The sequence below is a fragment of the Cebus imitator genome, unplaced genomic scaffold, assembly GCF_001604975.1.
Source record: "Cebus imitator isolate Cc_AM_T3 unplaced genomic scaffold, Cebus_imitator-1.0 Scaffold73, whole genome shotgun sequence".
Lineage (NCBI taxonomy): Eukaryota > Metazoa > Chordata > Mammalia > Primates > Cebidae > Cebus > Cebus imitator.
The window spans coordinates 3,401,869-3,417,648 of record NW_016107388.1 but is presented as its reverse complement, the minus strand read 5'-3'; the positions used below and the strand labels follow the sequence as shown (position 1 = coordinate 3,417,648).

Sequence of the window (15,780 nt, the reverse complement as noted above, 5' to 3'; positions counted from 1 at the left end):
GAAACCCGGGCCGTCACCATTGCTTCCATGTGGCTTATGATCGCTTTCATGGCCTCGGTTCATTTACATATCGAAACACCTATCTGCTAGCATTCATGCACATACTCTTCTCTGTGGAGTTTGTCAGTAGGGAATCCATGGCCCTACTTGTGTAATCAATTTTGCCTTAAGAATTTATTTTATTTATTTTTATTTATTTTTGAGACATGGTCTCAAACAGGGTCTCAGTCTGTCCTCCCAGGCTGGAGTGCAGTGGTGCGAACATGGTTCACTGCAGCCTCAAACCCCTGGGCTCAGGTGATCCTCCTGCCTCAGCATCTTAAGTAGCTGGGAGTACAGGTGTGTGCCACTACACCTGACTAATTTTTGTATTTTTAGTAGAGACAGGGTCTTGGTATGTTGCCTAGGCTGGTCTCAAACTCCTGGGCTCAAGGGTTCCTTCCACCCTGACCTCCTAAAGCTCTGGAATGAACAGGAGTGAGCCACCACACTTGGCTTAAGAATTTTAATTTTGATCAGGAGGCTGAGGCAGGAGAATTGCTTGAACCCAGGAGGTGGAGGTTGCAGTGAGCTGAGATTGCGCCACTGCACTCCAGCCTGGCACCTGGCAACAGAGCAAGACTGTTTCAAAAAAAAAAAAAAAAAACTCCTACGTTTGGACAGGGTTTAACTATTGGATAGCCTGGCTTATTTAAATTATTACCTTTAAAATTTGCTCTTATTTAAAATTCTTATCGTTCTGGAGTCTTTATTTATGTCCCTTGCAGAATGGTCAAGAGAAGCTTAAAATGACCCAGTGCTCCAAGTAGGGGTCATGTCAGCAGTCCCTGGAGTGGTTTCTTGGTTCTTGCTCTAGAATCAGTGTACCTGTGGACACGAGGCCACTTACTTAGTGAGGGACCACAGAGTCTTTTAAAGGAATCAAGCCATTCGGAGAGAAAAAAAGGCCTTAATTTTAGTGATGTTTCTTGAAAACAACTTTTACACAAGAGAACTGCTAAGGAACTAATGTGCGTGCATTGGCCTAAGAAGAAAAATACAATTCATAGAGAAAAAGGAAGATATTAGCAGAGAGAAGCAAATTGTGGGAAAAAATGCTTGCTGTAGCCTATGTGGAGAAATAGAAATTACTGTCTGAGCATGTCATTAGCATTGATAATTATAATAAGCTAATATTTATTGGGGTCCTATGTGCCAGACACTGTTGAGCTTTCCTTACCTCTCTGTTATCTCACTTAATCCTTCCTAAGGCCTTATAAGGCAGAAACGATGATATTTCAGTTTTCAGATGAAGAAAGTGAAAATAATTAGTGAAAACAGCCCAAGGCTACATGACGGTTAGGCAATGCAGGCTTCTGACTCAAAGGCCAGCTTCTCACCCACCAGACTCATCTTTCCCTCACACAATTCATACCCTTTAGAGTGTAAATCAAAAAGTGATTTAAGCAACCAGATTTTTCAGTCTATATTTTTAACCCATACGGTTTATCTTTCAAACAACCTAGTTTTCTTAAATTTGGACAAATAATTTATTTTAATTTAAGATAATGTTTTCTATTTTCCCAATTTTCCGAAGATTATTTTTTCTCAGATATTTCATTTTACCTAATTTGTTATTAGAGTAACCCAGAAAGCTGATGGTAATTGCTGGGAAAATATAGAAACGTCATTAATTCACCTATTTCTCTTGAATGAGACCCAGCTTATACAAATTAAAAAGAGATCATTTGAAATTTTATAATCATTTCTGTTCAACGGAATGACCATGCTTAGACAGGCAAGGTCCCAAGTTCTTTCTTTCTTTTTTTTTTTTTTTTTGGAAGAATTTCGCTCTGTGGCCCAGGTTGGAGTGCAGTGGCACAGTCTCCACTCACTGCAACCTCCACCTTCTGGGTTCAAGTGATTCTCCTGCCTCAGCCTCCCAAATAGCTGGGACTATAGGCACATGCCACCACACTAGGCTAATTTTTTGTATTTTTTGTAGAGATAGGGTTTCAGCATGTTAGCCAGGATGGTCTCGATCTCCTGACCTTGTGATCTGCCCACCTAGGCCTCCCAAAGTACTGGGATTACAGGCATGAGTCACAGCGCCCAGCCCCAAGTTGTTTCTTAAGTAGTTTAAATTGACCTAGACACAGGCTTTAATTATCACTCTATATGACTCTTGAGAGAAAAGTACTGATTCATATGGAAGCTTGTATTTTTAGCATCTTTTAAACTTTTGTCCATTTCCTACAATGGCTCTTCCAATTTTTTCCACTGGTTTGTTGTGATCCAGCAGAACTGTGTACCTGAATTCTGAATATCTTAGGAAATGCGGCATGTTTTCCCCAGTGTAAAAGTTGTGGCTATTTTGTAGAGAACACTGGCAACTTTATTTTGGTCTTCTTTTTAGAATGCATTGGATATGTTATTGCTTCTAGGGCGATTACTTACAAAAATACTAATACAAATGAAGCTAATTTAAATATACTGTATATTGTTCTTGGCACTAATAGAATTGATACTGACATTCCCATCTTCTTATTATACTCTGTGTTAGCTACTGTCATCACCATTAAAAAAGCAATTTATAACCACAGGCCCACCTTTAATCATATTCCTTATTAGCATTTCCAGTCTTTCCTCTAACACAGCTCAGGTTACAGGTGGTGTCGAGAAGGCTCTCCTGTGTCTTTCTAAACCATGACCATTGCATTATCGCTGCTGTTTTCCTTTATCACTATTATCCTTAGTCTGAACCTCATGCTATTGCAGTTACTAATATCGGTCATTGTCTCTTGCATTGGCAAAGTGCTTTTACACAAGTCCAGCCCCCTTCCTCTAATTAGGAAAATATATTCTAGTCCCCGAATTGACTTTCCTATGTGACTACGTAGAGAGATAGATGAATTCAGAGCTCTTAAGTATATTGGAGTCAAATCTCTCTTAAGTATATTGGAGTCAAATTTCACCGTCTCATTGCTGCTTACCAATTTGTCGGCTTAAGTTTGGTAATGAAAGTTTTAATTGAAGTTTCTCTCTTTATTTGATTTTACATAATTTCTTACTTAATTTCTTACGTAATTTCTTTCTTACCAAAAATCTGATCATTTGGCATTTTCCTGTAAGTTTTAAAGATGCTAAATTTTTATGAGCTCTCTAATCAATAAATTGTAGATTTATTTTATTTTATTTAGTTACTTAGCTTTTGAGACAGGGTCTCACTCTGTCACCCAGGCTGAAGCGTAGTGGTGTGACCTTGGCTCACTGCAGCCTTAGCCTCCTGGCCTCAGGCCATCCTCCGACCTCAGCCTTTGGAATAGCTGGAATTACAGGCACGTGCCACCACATCCGGCTAATTTTGTTTATTTTCTGTAGAGATGAGGGTCTCATTATGTTGCTCGGACTGGCCTCCATCAAACTCTTGAGCGTAAGCAATCTTCTTGCCTTGGCCTCCCACAGTGCTGGGATTATAGGTGTGAGCCAGCATGCCTGGCCTAGTTATAGATTTAACAATAACATTTCAAGAGTATGTGAAAGTTGCCATGAATTACAGACTAGATGTCTTTCTCCTTTTTCTTTTATCTTATTTCATTCACTATAGTCTTTATATCAGTAATAAATACTTTAATATTTCGGAGTTTTTTTAGAATGAAGTTTCCTTTAGTGATCATGATTTTATTGGAACTTATTACTTAAAGATTTATGGAGGTGACAACTAATGAAAAATCTGATACTGATTTCTAATAGTAAGTGTTCCATAAGTTCATCAGCCAGGTCAAAGAAAATTAATAGTTTTAATTAGGAGGTTAGATAAAAAAAGATAAAAATTCTCTTCTTTCTTTTTGTTGGTATCATTTCCAAACGTGAGGCTTAATGCATGTTTTGGAATTTAATAGCATAACTACTATATCGTGTTGGCAATATATCTTTTTAAATACTAGACCAGACCTGTACATTAGAATCCAAGAAACTGACACCTTAAAGAAAACCCTTTTAACCTATCCAGAGTGACCACCCAAGAAGCTGATGCTAAGGATTAATTTAGAAGAGGAAAAGTGACCCTCCAGGGTGTGGGGGAGGCGTCTGTGGGGCTCAGCCACCCCGGTGTGGGCCTTGTCCGTGCCTCTGTGTGATGGAGAAGCTCCGTGTGGAACGTGAGGCTGGAGGCCTCACACCAGCAGGAGCATTTCAGAGATTATTTTATGTTTACTGTTCTTATTAGGGCAGAAAAGTGTCTTAAAATATATTGGGGAAGGTTTCAACAAGAATAAAAACAAAAAAGAGTTTGTAGTTGAATAAGAAAAGCCGATGAACCCTGATGCTCTGCGTGCTTATGTATTTGCACAGCCTATTCCAGCATTTAACGCTGAAGGTGTATTGAGTGAGCCTCAACAGGTGCACACTGAATGAGTTGTTGGAACAATGTGCCCAGCATCTGGTTGGAGCCACAGAGCAAGCCCACAAGGTTGTCAGGGCAAATGACATTACCTGCATTTACTCATGTGCGGAGTGCCTGGAAGTTAAGGGCTTTATGCCTGGCCTCTGACAGAGGAGCCACTGAACCAGCGGCAGGACTCAGGTCCCATCTCCGGTCCAGACCCCGCCCCTCCTGCAGCCACGCCATATTGTCTGCTGCCACTGCAGGCCGCTGCGTGCCATTTTATCATCCACACTTGGGGTGACTACTAATTCAAACTTTATCAATAAATTAATAAATCAAGCTGAAATGTATTCTAACCTTCAGACAGACCTTGCCACATCTTCATAATTCCCTGCACTGCCTGCAGTGCAGGGACCACTCATGGGGCATGGTGGCTCACACCAGTCATCCCAGCACTTTGGGAGGCCAAGGCAGGTGGATCACTTGAGGTCAGGAGTTTGAGACCAGCCTGACCAACATGGTGAAATGGTGTCTCTACTAAAAACATGAAAATTAGCTGAGGGTGGTGGCAGGCACCTGTATTCCCAGCTACTAGAGAGGCTGAAGCAGGAGAGTTGCTTGAACCCAGGAGGCAGATGTTGCAGTGAGCCGAGATCACACAACTGTGCTCCAGCAGCCTGGGTGACAGAGTGAGACTCCATCAAAAATAAAATAAAATAAAATTAAATTAAATTAACAAAATTAAAATTCAAAAAAAATTTTTTTTAAAAAAACAGACCACTGCCATTTCCTTCTAAACTGTTTCCCAGGAGTTAACTATTTGATTTTAAGTAGATGTTAAAATATCTAGAAATGACTCAAATATACATCTATTTTATTTGTTTTTTCTTTTGAAATGCCGTCTTTCATTTCAAAAGAAAAAACAACTAAATGATGAACTGCCAAGGGCCTTGTACTTCCAAGGCTGATTTTGCAGTATGAGAGGTGTGAGTCACTTAACCTTCACCTGAGGCCTGTAATAGTCATTTACAAATGGGCTAAAAGTGGAATCCTATTCCTTCATAGTACCCTAACCACAAAGGACTAAATAGTTACGTTTTTTCCTGTTTTTATCACATGTATGTAATTAAAAATATATATTATTACACAAATTACATATTACATTATACATATATATATATATATATAACTGCGATTATATCAACACAGTGGAATAAAGCCGTGTGTGTGTGTGTGTATATATATATATACATACATATATATATATATATATATATATATATATATATCTTCCCACCCTCATGCACTCCTCTAATGCAAAGAAAATCATTTGACTGCCTATCTAACTTCTCTCCAGTTCTACTTGAAGGACTTTATTATACACATTTATATATAATATATATATATATATATATATCAGCATTTATATATATATAATATATATATAGCTGATTACAAAGGACAGAACACTCCCCAGCTTGTTTACATTTTAATATCTGTATTTGAGAGAAATACTATGGGGCTAATGAATAAATATCCATAGAGTTAAGAGACTCAGAAACAAAATAAGAACAAGAAAACATGCTTTGTTTTCTTTTCCTGTTTTTCTCTACATTCAAACATTATCACAAGGATATTGGTGGCCTCTGTCAACCAATAGATTCCAGAAGTTGAGAGTCTAAGGCACTAACACCTCTAAAAATCAAACATCTTCTAAAACTATGGCAAAATATCACCACTGCAGGCTGCCCTGCATAGTTGCTTTTGCATCGTTGGAGCTTACCTATAGAGATAATTTTTTCATTCATTTAGCTTTTCTTTTCTTGTAACATAAACCTTTTTACACAGCAGAATTTGCCGCTCTTGACGGAGGGATGAATACTTCCTTTGATATTTGTTCTTGTGCACTAGCGTAGTATTAGATGTTGCAGTGAATACGCAATTCACAGCATCGGTAACAAGTCCAGAATATTATGTAATAGCATTGCTGTGGGCGAGAGATCACGTCTAGCTTGGGACTCAGAGGTGCCCCCAGAGCCTGCTAGCTCAGAAGCATGGCATCCCTTGGGGGCTCACTGGAAGTGCAGACTCCAAGGCTCCCTCTCACCTTTTAACAAGATTTATAAGAAATTAATGGGTGTTCGGAAGTCTGGGAGGCACACATCTCAGAGACCCTAGGTTAGACTTTACTAATGACCTAGAAAAGCTCTTCTCACCGTTGCTAATTTTCAGTGGTATGCAAGTTAGTAGAAAAGTCAAGAGTCTGGGTTTCTTTGGCATTTTTCTTGATCTATGAATTCTTGGGGAATGTTAATCATTGTTTGCATTTCTACCTGACGAAGAGCAGCAGAATACAGAACAAACGTCCAAATCTTGACAGTAGTGTGGCCAAAAGCACAATCCTTGGTTTTCTGTGAGTCTTCGTTTCTACCTCTTGGAAGTGTTTGAAATCAACCAGATCTTCCTTAAACATTCACTGTGTATCAGAAAAGAGAGTTTAAGGAAGGCAACTTTTAAGACGCTATTTTGTATACCTCCACAGGTGACTCTATAGCCACCTAGATTATGTTCTCAGAGTATTTAATTACATGACACACAAAATCCGAAATCTCGCCAGCCTCCATATGTCTGTCACACAGCTCCCTTGCAGCTTTGATAATTTAGGAACTAAATTCCTGAGGCTCCTTTGGACTTGCTCAGGCATTACACAGGCCATTTGCTCCCTTTGGTCCAAATTTTCTCACCCTCATGCACTCTTCAGCACTTCCAATGAAACAAAATTATTTTGACTGCCTATCTGATTTCTCCCCAGTCCTACTTGAAGAAATGCATGAACTTTAATCATTGGGCAGAACACTTCCTTTCTTGCTATCTTTTACATAAACTATATCTATTTGGGGTCTTATTTTAGTTACATTCCATGTCTGCAAACATAATGTTTCTGACACCTTGTAATTTTTTTCCTGTGTAAAATGTGAACTGAAATAAAATGTGTCCCACAATGTTGACAAATGGACTCCGTACAACGCAAACATCGTGTGTGCTGGCTTCCAGTGTTTCCTCACAATGGGTGAATTCTCGCAACTCTTCCGCAAACCCTTGCCTAGGATTTGACTGGCTTGTCAAATTCTACAGCATGAAGGTTGGCAGAAAGGTCAAGAGTCTGTGTAGTGGAAAGAACACTGGGTTAATAGCAGTCCTGGGTTCCAGGGCTGTTTCCCTGACTAGCTGTGTGACCTTGATAAAGTGTTGAAAGGTCGAGCCTTGCTGCCTTCTTGACGAATGAAACTTTTCATGTAGCACTTTGAGTCCTGGTGTCAGGGCTCCCCCTGCACCCTCCATCTGAAAACATATCTTTTACGAAAGTTTTATCTTATGTAACTCTGCCTTTTTAATATATTGCCTACTTTTTGAAGGCAAAGAATCTATTTTATCTACCAGTGGAGGGCTCGTACATGACGTTACTTGAGAAATACTTTATTTCATATTATCAGCCCAATTATGTGTTTAACCTCTTGCTGTATTCAGCTGTATCTTGAGTTCACCTTTATCTTTGATACTCTCCTTTGTTACCTTCTCACATGGGTTTTTTACTTGCATAATTTTTCTTCTCATTTAGTTCTTCTCCCTGTAGGAGAAAATCCCTTTTACCTAAGCCCCCCGCCCACCAACAAATTTTGTTTTACATCCAACTTTCTGAGGAAATCCTGCACCTAAAGCTACTTCTGATTTTTCACGTTGTAAAATGCTCTTTCCATCTCCACTCTGCTCTAGGCCATGCCTGGCATAATCCTCCTCTTTGTCTTTCGACATATGCAATTTGTACTCATTCTTTCGGCTCAGGGCTGACACCGTCTTTTCCGTAAGATGTCTCCATGACCTCCCAGACTAAGACTTTTTCCCATTGTGCTCCCCAAGCACTTCTTTACTTGTCTGTTTCAAAAACACTTACTACTTTGAATTGTAGCTATTTTGTTATTCAGTCATCCATCTGTCCACCCATTCAGAAGAAGAAAGCAGATTCTCTGCCTTAGGCTTTACAGTTTCTTTGGGGAGACACTAAAAAAGGGACAAGCTATATTTAAAAAAAAAAAAAAAACAACTTTATCATATATAATCTTGCCTTTTTAATATACTGCCTACTCTTTGAAGACAAAGAATCTATTTTATTTACCAGTGTAGGCCTCGTACATGATGTTACTTGGGAAATATTTGATTTTACATTATCTACCCCTGTTCGTTTTGAGAATGAATAATGTAGCTTGTAATTCATGATAAAGGCATTTCTATTTAACATGTTGATTCTCCACAACTGTCTTTCAAGTGCTTGCAACCTTTTTCCTTCCAAATTCTTAAGTTCTTTTTCTAATGCTGCCCCTTTAATTTTATTTTTAAGAAAATTTTATTTTATTGTGATAAGAACACCTGAGCCCTACCCTCGTAACAACCTAGTTCTGCCCCTTTCAAACCAAGACTGTTTAGCCAACAGTTTCCATTGGCCCCTCAGCTACAAATCAGCCTATTCTATGTTCAATCATTTCTAATTCATTTTTCTACAATCAATAAGGGTCTTCCTTTATAAGTATATTTTATCAAATTATCAGACATACAAGGGAGATGCTCTTAATTCTGCCGATGTCTGTCTTGGTCTCATTTGGCCATTTTCAGTTGGGGAGAGAAAACAAAACTGGAATTAAGGCACACAATGCCCTTCCCTGAGCTACTTGCAGGAAGGGGTCAGCCCAGGGAGTCTGAGGATGGGCGTGGTCTCAGGGTGCAGGGCCAGAAAGCAAAGTGACTGCCAGGACCCAGGAACACTTAGATGAAATTGAAAGCTGGGCAGCCAGGCACGGAAGGTGCTATGGAAGGTGTAGATTAGGATGAAGAATCTCTTGAACAGCAGTTTTCTTTAAGGATCCTCACTGTGGCTCTCTGCCTGAGGCACAGGAACCACTCCCTTCCATGGGGGAGGCTCACCTGGGGATTGTTCTCAAAGCTGGGATGGGGAATGTTCTTCTAGGGACTCTTGCAAAATCAGGGCAGGGGAGTGAAACCTGCCTAGGGAATGTTGGAATATGCCCCGGGGGCGTTCTCTTTGCCTTTGCCACCATGTCGCCGCACAGGGCAAATTCTGTTCTTCCCGGTTGCCCCTGTGAGAATAGAGCGATGTAGACTCCTAGACTTCTTGAAGTGTTCAAGGTAATTGCTCCTCAGTCCCTGTGGGCCATCCTCCTGGTCTATGGAAGCTGACACAGAGCCTACAGTCTGTCCTGTAGGATCAGCAAGCTCCGTGTTCTTGAAGGAAGAGCTGGAAGGCTCACACATCCCTGGCCACTGTCAGAGAAACATGGCTTCCCAGTACTGCACCTCCCTGGTTTCCGCCACCTCTCAGACTCAGGTATCTTTGCTGGTTCCTCAACACCCTAATCTCTGACACTGGATTCCCCAGGATTCTCGTTGGATCCCTTTGCATCCTTAATCCTCTTGGCAGTGATCTTTTGATGATCTCGTTGGAGTTTTCAGTACATTTGCGTGTCCGTAATTTTACATCCCCAGGTCTCCTCTCTTCTTTGAATTTCAGACTCATATAACCAACTGTGTAGACAGCATCTCCAGATGGATCCCTTATGAGTATTCAAAATAAAAAAACATCTTCTTCTATAAATTGTTACACCCACCGCCTTCCCATGTCAGTAAATGGGCAAGTTCAAAAGTCCTGGAGGCATCCTTGACTCTTCTCTTCAGACTCTGTATCCAACCCGTCCAAACATCCTGCTGGCTCTGACTTCAGAACAAATCTACAATCTGTACTTCTCACCACCTCTGCTGCTATCGCCAGGCCCCTAAGCCATCTCCGGTCACCTGAATTACTGTCAGCACCTTCTCACAGGCTTCCCTGTCTGTTCTTCCTCATGTAAAATTCATTCCACGAGACCGTTGGAAGCCCTTCAGTGTGTTTCCCCTTTCTCAAAGGAGAAGACCGCACATCTTTACTCTAGCCTGGTCTCCCGGCCCTGTTCATTGCCCCCTGCCCACCTAGAATCCTTGCTGGGGCCCCAAACCTGCCGAAGCCTCAGGCCTTGGCATGCTGTTCCCACTGTCTGTAACGTTGTTCCCTGCACAGCTGCGAGTCTCACATGCTCACTTGCACCAGGCCTTTACTCAATGCCTCCTTCTCAGCAAGGCCTTCCTTGACCTTAGCCTTTAAAATTACAAGCCCCTATTCCAGCTTTCTTTATTATTCTCCTTTTTTTTTAAAAAAAAAAAAAAAAAAAAAAAAAACTTGTCACCTTTTGACACACAATCCAACTACTTATTTACTTTATTCCTAATCTGTCTTTCTTCATAAGTTTTGTGAGAGCAGGAATCTCTTTATCCCATTGATAATAGCCACAACATCTAGAATAGCGCCTGCCACATTATAGGAGCTAATGAAAAAAAAATCCGAATGAATGTGTTCTGAGTACCATAGAAGGCACTGCAATGAGACACAGGAATTTTTGAAAGCTAACAGCCTACAAGTCATGAAAACACATTGCAGTAATTCCTATGAAACAGATTTACATCAGGGAGCACAGTGGAATGAGCAGCACCTTCTGGCTGGGGGTCTGACCTGAGTTTGAAGGAAGAGAACTTGCCCAGGGAACTTCTGCTGTCACCGACCAGGCACTCCATACAAATGAGCTAAACAAGAGTGCATGGCAGACTCTTCCGGAAGCCTGGTTCTTGGCTTGCTATTGGTTTAGGTGGCCAGGGGTCAAAGGAGCAAGCATATATAGGAATAAAGATTGCTCCTTGAGTACATATGAAGCACAATTCCCTGCATTACTTTGAACTGACTTCTACTGGTCTACGTTTAACCAGGTATCCCCATATTTTAAAAGCAACAGAAAATCATATATCAAAAGAAAGCTTATAATTCATGATCCAAATGTCTTCAATTTTTATAATTTTGTGCCTTTATGAATAAACCTTTGATGTTCTGTTTATTTCTATATTTATAACAGATGCAGGGCAATTTTCTTGGCAACACAGCAGACCAAGGCTGCAGACAGATTTTTCATCCCACAATCCCTGTGTACCAAGGGAACAGCCCTATAAGTAATGATTTACATTTTCGGGATAGCTTCCAGAAGTCCAGCCAGTCAACATGAGGGCCAAATGGTAAACTGAGCGTCCTGAGCCCTCCCATGCCCTGAAGTGAGGCATGTGTCTCAGAAACTGTGCAGACACCTTTAAATGCCTTGTCTTGCTTGATCTTTAGTACCAGGAGGTGGGTGCTACTGTCCATCTTGTCTAGATGAACAGACCTTGGCTCAGAATTGTGTTATGGGTGGCTTTGGCATTCTTCAGAAAGAGATGATAATCTGAATGAGAATATGAAATGTTAAAAAAAAAAAAGGTTATGTGATGGAATCTTAAATTAGGATGTAAGCACTGGCAAAACGGCCACTTCCACCTCCACTGGTGAATCTGAAACATCAGGGAACCCATGAGTACCAATGAGGTCATGGCAGATATAGTGTTGGGGCTAGTCGTATCTGACTTCCAGGTGCCCACAGCTCCTCAGTGGGGCTGGAAGGAGGTGGGCCTGGGGAAGTATCGTTCATCAGTAGCTCTGTTGTTGCAGGTGGAGGAAGGCGCAGGTACGTGTGGGGGGAGTTAGAGCTGCAGGAAGTGATATGTGGGGCTAGCAGGCTTCATTTTCAGCTGAGTGCCTCTTTATCAGGTTATTTCTCTTTCAAGTTATTTGTAATTCAATAGGATACTTGGCTACTGAAACATTTCACAGATTTGTGTGTGTACATATATATACATATACACACTCACACATAGAGATATTACACATACATTTATATACACATAATTATAATAATATATCAAAGTAGGTGATTCCTGCTAACTCAGTAGGCACATGACTACTGTAACACATGGGCCTCCTTTTAAATATTACTCCAGTATGTTAGCGAGTTCTGTTCAGTGATTCATGCAATGTTCCAGTGAAGTGGAGAAGGATACATTGAAGCATTTAAAATATTGAAAAATTCGTATTCATATTTAGAAAAGACCTGTGTGTATCTGTAGGTTTCTAGCTTTTTTGTGTGCAGAAAGCTAAAAAAGGAGCCAAGATTTATGGGCCAAACCTCTGTATTCAGGTAAATGTCAGGAAGCGAAATTGACATATATGGTAGTAGTTAGAAAACAGCCACGTGGTCTTCAAAACGCCTTTTGTCTTAGCAACTTAAAAAGCCAGAAAATTACTTTATTGCTCATATTACTGAAGAAGTTCCGTCTCTGTGTGTGTGTTTGTGCTTGTTTTATTTTGCTGTGTTTTCCCTCTGTGGGTCTCTAGTTTCTATTCTTGTGTCAGCCCTGTAGGCTGTCTTTCTGTGGGTTGTGTGTCTGTATTTCTGCTAGCCTTTGACTATGTAACTGTGGCACATGCACACTTAGTTCCCTTCCTTCTTTCTGGCCTCCCTGCCCTTATTCCCTCCGTTTCCTTCCATCTTACCCACTCATTCTCACTTTTTATCTTTCCTTCTTCAGAGTTCCACTCTAAATGTTCATGCTAGAGAACAGAAGGACATCTGTACTTTATTCATTACCGTACTAATTAGACCTTTATGTTTCCTGGTCTTCGCTTAAAGCCCTCCTAAATTAACTCAATTTTACATATGTAGCCCTGGTTTGAGTGCTTCTGGGGGTGACTGACCCAGAGTAACAAAGAAGCTCCAAACCCCATCATCAGCTAATGATGTTTACTTTGTGAATAAATGAGATCGTTTTCATTAGTAAGGCTGTGCCTGCATCACAAACAGAAATAGGAACTCAGTATTTGATGGATGTGGACATGATGTGTTACAGAGATAATTTTTTTAGGTTGTCCACAATAACCTCCCCCACACACCCCTACTTGTCTGTATAATTAACATGAACTTGAGTTTAGGTACATGAATAAAACATTAATTGCCTTTGTTATTTTTATTCAAGAGTAACTTTGCAGCAGACATTTTTCTAAGTATTTTACAATCACAGTCACTTACTATGTTCCAATGTCCCCATTCAAAATTGAGAGCCGAAATAGAATTTTGAAATGGATTTTGCTAGGACCTGGCTCCTGGTTCTGCATTCTGTTCAGTGACCTCCATTTAAAGGTAAAATTCTTATTTTGTTCATAAAATAACTGAATTTACTTTGAACTCTAACTTTTATGACAAAGTTAACTGTTTTTCCTTTTCTTGGAAGCATGCATACAAGGGTTCCATTTCTTCTCAAACTGCAAGAAGTGTTTACACAGTGCCTACAAGATGCATAGCAAATAGCCCTGACCTCCAGGAGGTCCTGCTATGCATGAGTGGCAGTCAGCTCCCTTCTCCTCTAGGGTTAATTCCAAGACCCCAATGGCTGCCTGAAACCTCAGGTAGTACCAAATCCTATATACACTATGCTTTTTCCTGTGCATACATACCTGTGATAAAGTTTAATTTATAACTTAGGCATAGAAAGACATTAACAACATAATTACCAATAAAATAAAACAGTTATAAAAACATGCTGCAATAAAAGTGATGTGAATGAGGTCTCTCTCTCAAAATACCTTGTTGTGCTATATTCATCTATTTCCAGACTTCAGTTGAGTACAGTCAACTGAAATCATGGAAAATGAAAGCATGGACAAGGCGGGGACTATTGTATGAAGTCAGGGAGAAGAGACTTGGGACATCAGTCTTCACAGGACAAAGGCAGGCATTTGCCAAATCAAAAAAGGGGATGTGGATTACTTGGTGGGGTGAATGAAGCTTCTGCATCATTCATGGGATGATTTGAAAAGAATATAAAGATACCTGCATTTAGGTTTCTTTTTCTTTTAAGGCTAAGGTTTGGGGCTTACCAAACTTTTTCCCAGGGAAAACGTGAGCCGGCATGGTGGGTTCCTCCACTGACCCAGGAGCAGCCTTGTAGACACAGCCCAGGCTGGTGGAAGGAACGAAGGGAGAGGCAAGGGCACCTCCCAGCCCTACCCTCTGACCCCAAACCTGTACTTCTGTGCTTCAGCAGTGCCCAAGTCATTTTTTTGTTTTTTAATTAACCATTTTTTGCAAGCATATTCTGCTAATAAAATTTCTGATTGGTAACGTGATTGCTATTTCAAATTCGATGGAAAACTAAAGGAGAGAACATTTTATTTTCTTCTAAAACTAGATATTTGTGAATATAAAAAAGTGGAATGTATGTGGTCTGATCACATGCTAAGATGATATATACAAATAACGTACAGTATTTTTATCCCCCATGATTGTGGCATTTCACAGCTGTTTTTGCTTTACTTTATTTTTTGGTTAGGGATACAAACTTTAAGCAAAAGAAGAGAATTTAGATTATTCACCAAGTTAGTTAAGGTAAAGTTGAGGCACTTTGAATTCAATTCTATAAAGTCATTTAGCTGGAATATGATCACCTTAGATGATTAAGGTGCTCCTGTTACTCAACCATATTCAATATTTTTTAGCAGATACAATCTATAATAAAATCCAGTACTTATCCAAGATTAACTAAGATGCTGCAATAATCTTCTTTACATGTTTTTTTAAGATTATTTTAAATATTCCTTCCTCAAATATAGTGATGATTTCGGTAAGGCAAATATTCATAAACGATGTGAATTTTATTTTTATTTTTATGATCAAAATAAGATAATTCATGTTTAATTTTTGCTGATACTTTACATTTTATAATGCTGTTTGACAAAATAAATATAAAACCACATATATTTTTTATTACATTATATGCTCAAAAGAAAGTAATTTGAAGTATTACTCAAATTAAAATAACTGTGGGCTTTAATGAAGCCAAATACACTAGCAAAGAAAAATAGGAATAACTCTCTCATTGTATGTGAATTCTTTCTGAATTCTTTCAGTATCTCGATTGTAAAATCCACATAATGTTCATCTCTTAGTATCTTCAATTTTCTAATATTATCTTATAATATTCAACTGTTATTCTTTCGGGTACATCCCTATGATCCATCATAGTATGTTTTTGAAGAAGCCAGATCCTGTTTCTATATTTATAGCTAATCCATGGCTGTACAGTAGCTGAACTGCTCAGTTGATCTCTAGGCACTTAAAAGGGGTTTGGGAGTGCTCAAATGATTTAAGTAAGACACAGCGTCTTTGGCCAGGTGCAGTGGCTCATGCCTGTAATCCCAGCACTTTGGGAGGCCAAGGCGGGCGGATCACGAGGTCAAGAGATCGAGACCATCTTGGCCATGATGAAACCCCATCTCTACTAAAAATACAAAAATTAGCTGTGCATGGTGGCATGTGCCTGTAGTCCCAGCTACTTGGGAGGCTGAGGCAGGAGAATCGCTTGAACCCAGGAGGCTGAGGTTGCAGTGAGCCGAGATTGCG

General features: G+C 39.9%; 1 protein-coding gene and 2 long non-coding RNA genes across 10 annotated transcripts in view; 2 read left to right on the top strand and 1 right to left on the bottom strand.

Annotated features, from left to right (window-relative positions):
- LOC108306691 (ST18 C2H2C-type zinc finger transcription factor) overlaps positions 1-15,780 on the top strand; it is a 140,950-nt gene that overhangs the window by 43,501 nt on the left and 81,669 nt on the right. The gene's annotated exons all lie outside the window — the stretch shown is intronic.
- LOC119471770 overlaps positions 1-15,780 on the top strand; it is a 241,325-nt gene that overhangs the window by 210,865 nt on the left and 14,680 nt on the right. The gene's annotated exons all lie outside the window — the stretch shown is intronic.
- The window catches only part of LOC119471771, a 4,832-nt gene continuing 387 nt past the window's right edge, over positions 11,336-15,780 (bottom strand). Inside the window, exon 2 of the long non-coding RNA XR_005200854.1 lies at positions 11,336-11,733. This is a non-coding gene — a long non-coding RNA (uncharacterized LOC119471771). The remainder of the gene's footprint in view (positions 11,734-15,780) is intronic.